Source organism: Rhinopithecus bieti, unplaced genomic scaffold (genome assembly GCF_001698545.2).
Source record: "Rhinopithecus bieti isolate Rb0 unplaced genomic scaffold, ASM169854v2 scaffold_7650, whole genome shotgun sequence".
NCBI lineage: Eukaryota > Metazoa > Chordata > Mammalia > Primates > Cercopithecidae > Rhinopithecus > Rhinopithecus bieti.
The window spans coordinates 616468-623403 of record NW_016805500.1 but is presented as its reverse complement, the minus strand read 5'-3'; positions in this window follow the sequence as shown (position 1 = coordinate 623403).

Here is a 6936-nt window from a genome sequence, read left to right as displayed (position 1 = left end):
CACGTAATATGTGAGTTTAGCAAGATCATAGAATACATGGTTTATACACACAAACTCAGTTATATTTCTATAACTCAGTTATATTTTTGCAATGGACAATTGGAAATTGAAAGTTTAAAAGCAATAATGAATGTTATAATTGCACTCCTGAGAGAAATTAAATAATATGTCTATTAATGGAGATATGCCATGTTTAGGAATCAGAAGAATCGGTAATGCTGTGGTACCTGTTCTCATCAAATTGATATACAGCTTCAGTGAAACTCAAATCACAATGCCAATTGACGTTAGCATAAAATTATCACTATAATTAAATATGTTATATTGACAAGAAGAGGAATTAAAACGGCCGAAAAGGTTTAAATAAAGAATAACAAAACTTGAATACTTGAACTATTTGATTCCAAGACTGACTATAGGGAAATTCGCATAGGTCAATGAAAACAGAAGAGAATCTAGAAATGGACCTACAATGTATGTGGTCTACTGACATTCTTATGAATACTACCATGACATGTCAATGGGAAAAAGTATGCTTAGTATTTTTTCAATACCAAAAAAGATGTAGAGCAACAGGGCAAAACTTAGCAAACATGAACTTTAACCTTTATCTTATGTACAACAGTATCAACTTAAAATGTGGCATATAAATGTAAATCTGAAAAAACTAAAGTTATAATATTTCTTGAAGAAAACATGGGGAAAATTTTGCAAGTTGGGGATAGACAAATATTTTAGTAAAACACAAAAGCATGAGCCATATAAGAAAAAATAATAAATTGTGTTTTACTGAAGCAAAATCTTATGTTGTTTAAAATATTAAGAAAATATATTACAAGCAACAAAGTGGGGAAAAAAAAAACCACCATGATATATGATACATATATCTGAAAAACAGCTTTTATTTAGAATATATAAACATTCACAATTAAATTATGAAAAGATACTGGGCTCTCCAAATAGGCAAAAACAATGGAATATTTCACATGGAAGATATAAAAATGACTGATAACCAAATGAAAAGATGTGAAACATCATTAGTTGTGCTAAAACGCAACTCAAAACCATTATGAAATTCTACTGCACATCCACTGGAATGGTTATAATCAAGAAGACTGACAATATCAATTGGTAGTAAGGATTAGCAAAACTGTAACACTCATCCATTTCCAGTGAGAATATAAAATTGCATATAGACATTGAAAAACTAACAGCTTGGGTTAGTAAGTGTTAAACATACTTGCCATATGACCTTACAACTTCACTTTCATTTGCCCAAGGGAAATAAAAGAAAAAAAAAAATCTATGTTTAGGTAATGACTGTTTATAAGCAACTATTTAAATCCTCTTTATTCATAATAGTAAAAAACTGTCAATAGAAAAACTGATAAACAAAGTGCTTTGTGTGTATATACAGCCAAATGCTACTCAATAAAAAAAAGAATGAACTGCCAGCACCCACAGAATTTATGAATCTCAAAAAAATTCACTGAGAGAAAGAAACCATGCTTCCAAACCCATATATAATCAACGATTCAACCTTGATGTAAGCATAATGCATTAGGAGATATTTTACAAAAGAGAAAAAACAATATGAATGAAATAAAAAAATGCACAATTACATTACTGATCAGAAAAATGGAAATTAATCCCACAATAAGATAGCATTTTATACCACGATTGGTTAATAAGCAACACATACACACACAAGTCAAGAATCCTGGCTATAATAAATGTTGGCAAAAAATAAGAAGGCCTGAATGTACTTTTCTACTTCTGGTAGATGTATAAATAATTCATTTTTAAAAAGCATTAACTCATAAAGGTGGACACATTATAAAACACAACTCATCCATGTCTTTGTGTTTGTGTGTACGTGTGTGTGTTCACTTAAGAAACTTACTGGTTTGCAGGAGGCCTGCACGTGAATGTACAGCATGTCTTGTTCACAATGAAAAAAACAAACAAACCAACACTGATCCCCTGAACACAAACCAAATTTCATTCAAGAAAATGGGATAAGTAAATATGGGGAGATTCAAACAGTGGAATTGTATAAAATAGGGAATATGAATGAGCTACAGTTACATACAACAGCATAGGTGAATGTCAGGCTAGAAAAACCTTGATATTTATAAAACTAAAAAAGATATATCACATCAAAAAGCATCCATGAGTGAATAACACCATAACATGACAGCAAAACCATGAAAAATAAAATTGAGGATGTTTGGTACCAGTAGTGGTGGAAGAAATAAAGAGTCAGAAAGAATATGTTTTCATAAAGCATATACATTAAAAATGCAATCAACAGAAAAACTGTAATTTTTTGATTTACCAAAGAATAGTTATACAGCTTGGCAACCAGGGAATTCTTTAATAAGGTGTTTTACCTTAATTAACTTTGGAGATCCACTTAAATATGGTTGGAATTCATCTTTCTCATTTGTTCCTTCTTTGGCTAACACTTTTTAAGGCTTAGAAACAATGGTTGCATGAAATGTAACTAGTTCAGTAACTGATTAGTGCAGAAATACTTGTCAAATATTTATTTTGAATTACTTAGGATAAGGAAATCTCTATGCTGTGTGAAATTCAATAAAGATTTTTGTTTGTGATACTATGTACACATTGTTCTCTGGTGTCTTTCTTTATTCAGTCCTCTTAGAACACAGCTTTTTATCATGGTGTGGAGATTATCATGGTTGACTGTAGAATACAAGACAAAATGTGTTACCCTGGTGGTGGTTTATTCATATTTTTAAATAGACTTTATTTTTTAGAGCAATTTTAGCTTCACAGAAAAATTGAGAAAGTATAGTGATTCCCCACGTCTTTTCACCTATGCATACCCAGGTTCCTTCGTTATGACAAAGAGTGGTGTGTTGTTGCAATTGATGAAATTGCATTGATACATCTTTATCACTGAAAGACCCCAGTTTACATTAGGGGTTACTTGGTATTGTACATTTTATGGTTTTGGACAAATGTATAATGGCATGTATCCACAATTGTAGTATGATCCAGAGTGGTTTCAATGCTCTACAAATATTCTGTGTGCCGCCCATTTATCCTGTCCTCCCTTTCACCCCGTCAAAGGATGATCTTTCTGTCTCCATAATTTTGACATTTTCAGAATGTCATATAGTTGGAATCATAAAGCATATGGCTATTTCAGATTGCCTTCTTTCACTTAATAATATGCACTTAAGTTTCCTCCACATCGTTTCTTGACTTGATAGCTCATTTATTTTCAGCGCTAAATAATATTCCATTATCTGGATGTGCCAGACAATGGAATATTATTTAGCGCTGAAAATAAATGATCCATGAAGTTACTGAATGACCCATTCAGTTGATTGATCCATTCAGTTACTAAAGGATGTCTTAATCGCTTCTAAGTTCTGGTAATTATGAAACAAGCTGCTGCAAATATTCACATGCAGGTTTCTGTGTGAACACTGAGTTTTCAACTTGTTAAGGTATAGTAAGAGTATGTTTAGTTTTATAAGAAACCAGTAAATTGTCCTTTGAAGTGGCTAGCTGTACATTTTTTTGTGTTGTTGTTGGTGTTGTTTTCTTTCCCAACAGCAGTGAGTGACGTTTTCTGTTACTCTGCAAACTTAGCAGCATTTGGTGTTTCAGGATTCTGGAATTTGGCCATTCCAATAAGTGTGTAGTGAGTAACTCACTGTTGTTTTCATTTGTGTTTCACTGATTAAATATAATGTAGAGCGCATTTTCATGTTCTTATTTGCTGTCTGTATGTATTCTTTGGTGAGGTGTCTATTAAAGACTTTGGTCTATTTTTCTTTTTTTTTCTTTACCACTATATTATTTTTATTTAAAAAATTTTTTTATACTTTAAGTTCTAGGGTAGATGTGCACCACGTGCAGGTTTGTTACATATGTACATATGTGCCACGTTGGTGTGCTGCACTCATTAACTCATCATTTACATTAGGTATTTCTTCTAATGCTATCCCTCCCCACTCCCACCACCCCATGTCAGGCCCCAGTGTGTGTTGTTCCCCACCCTGTGTCCAAGTGTTCTCGTTAAATTCCTACCTATGAGTGAGAACATGCGGTGTTTGGTTTTCTGTCCTTGTGATAGTTTGCTCAGAATGATGGTTTCCAGTTTCATTCATGTCCCTGCAAAGGACATTAACTCATCCATTTTTATGGATATGTAGTATTCCATGGTGTATATGTGCCACATTTTCTTAATCCAGTCTATCAATGATGGACATTTGGGTTGGTTTCAAGTCTTTGCTATTGTGAATAGTGCCACAATAAACATACGTGTGCATGTGTCTTTATAGCAGCATGATTTATAATCTTTTGGGTACATACCCAGTAATGGGATTGCTAGGTCAAATGGTATTTCTAGTTCTTGATCCTTGAAGAATTGTCACACTGTCTTCCACAATGGTTGAACTAGTTTACACTCCCACCAACAGTGTAAAAGTGTCCTGTTTCTCCACATCCTCTCCAGCACCTGTTGTTTCCTGACTTTTGACTGGTTACCATTCTAACTGGTGTGAGATGGTATCTCATTGTGGTTTTGTTTTGCATTTCTCTCCTATAGTCTGATGATGAACATTTTTTCATGTGTCTGTTGGCTAAATGTTTCTTGTTGAGAAGGTCTGTTCATTCCTTTTGCCCACTTTTTGATGGAAGTTGTTGGTTTTTTCCTTGTAAATTCTTTAAGTTCTTTGCAGGATCCTCGGATTTAGCCCTTCAGTCAGATGGGTAGAAGTAAAAGTTTTCTCCCCATTCTGGGTAGTTGCCTGTTCAATCTAATGGTAGTTTCTTTTTGCCTGTGCAGAAGCTCTTTATTTAATTAGGATGCCCATTGTCTATTTTGGCTTTTGTTGACATTGCTTTGGGTGTTTTTCTCATGAAGGTCCTTGCCTGTGCCTATGTCCCTGAAACTGCTATTGCCATAGGTTTTGCTTCTGGGCATTTTTTACGGGTATTTGGCTCTAACATTTAAGTCTTTAATCCATCTTAAATTTTAACTTTTTGTAAGGTGTAGGAAGGGATCCAGTTTAGGGCTTTCTACATATGGCTAGCCAGTTTTCTGAGCACAATTTAATTAAATAGGGAATCCTTTCCCCATTTCTTGTTTTGGTCAGGTTTGTCAAAGAGTCAGATGGTTTTAGATGTGTGGGTGTTATTTCTGAGCCCTGGCCGCCGGCGGCTGCTTTGTGAGGCTCCTGGTCTGTTCCATTGGTCTATATCTCTGTTTTGATACCAGTACCATGCTCTTTTGCTTACTTAGCCTTGTAGTATAGTTTGAAGTCAGGTAGCATGATGCCTCCAACTTTGTTCTTTTTGCTTAGGATTTTCTTGGTAATGCGGGCTCTTTTTTGGTTCCATATGAACTTTAATGTATTTTTTTTTCCAATTCTGTGAAGAAAGTCCTTGGTAGCTTGATGTGGATGGCATTGAATCTACAAGTTACCTTGGGCAGTATGGCCATTTTCATGATATTGATTCTTTATATTCATGAGCATGGAATGTTCTTCCATTTGTTTGTGTCCCCCTTTATTTTATTGAGCAGTGGTTTGTAGTTCTCCTTGAAGAGGTCCTTCACATCCCTTGTAAGTTGAATTCCTAGGTATGTTATTCTCTTTCTAACAATTGTGAATGGGAGTTCACTCATGATTTGGCTCTGTTTGTCTGTTATTGGTGTATAGAAATGCTTATGATTTTTGCACATTGATTTTGTACCCTGAGACTTGGCTGAAATTTCTTATCAGCTTAAGGAGATTTGGGCATGAGATGATGGGGTTTTCTAAATACACAGTCATGTCATCTGCAAACAGGGACATGACTTCCTCTTTTCCTCACCGAATACTGTTTATTTCTTTCTCTTGCCTGATTGCCCTGGCCAGAACTTCCAACACTATGTTTAATAGGAGTGGTGAGACAGGGTATCCCTGTGTTGTGCCAGTTTTCAAAGGGAATGCTTCCAGTTTTCGCCCATTCAGTATGATACTGGCTGTGGGTTTGTCATAAATAGATCTTATTTTTTTGAGATATGCCCAATCAATACCTGGTTTATTGAGAGTTTTTTTTTAGCATGAATGGCTGTTGAATTTTGTCAAAAGACATCTATTGAGACAATTTGTCTTTGGTTCTGTTTATGTGATGTATTACATTTATTGGTTTGCATATGTTGAACCAGTCTTGCATCCCAGGGATGAAGCCAACTTGATTGTGGTGGATAAGCTTTTTAATGTCCTGCTGCATTCGGTTTGCCAGTATTCTATTGAGTTTTTTTATTTCATCAATGTTCATCAGGGGTATTGGTCTGTAAAATTGTCTTTTTTGTGTGTCTCTGCCAGGCTTTGGTATCAGGATCATGCTGGCCTCATAAAATGAGTTAGGGAGGATTCCCTAGTTTTCTATTGATTGCAATAGTTTCAGAAGAAATGGTACCAGCTCCTCTTTGTATCTCAAGAATTTTATGGCTGTGAATCCATCTGGTCCTATGCTTTTTTTGGTTGGTAGGCTATTAATTATTGCCTCAATTTCAGATCCTGTTATTGGTCTATTCAGGGATTCAGCTTCTTCCTGGTTTAGTATTGGGAGGGTGCACGTGTCCAGGAATTTATCCGTTTCTTCTAGAGTTTCTGGTTTATTTGCATAGAGGTGTTTATAGTATTCTCTGATGGTAGTTTGTATTTCTGTGGGATCGGTCGTGACATCCCCTTTATCACTTTTTATTGAATCTACTTGGTTCTTCTCTCTTTTCTTCTTTATTAGTCTTGCTAGCAGTCTGCCAATTTTGTTGATCTTTTCAAAAAACTGACTCCTGGATTCATTGATTTTTTTTTTAAGGGTTTTTTGTGTCTCTATCTCCTTCAGTTCTGCTCTGATCTTAGTTATTTCTTGCCTTCTGCTAGCTTTTGAATGTGTTTGCTCTTG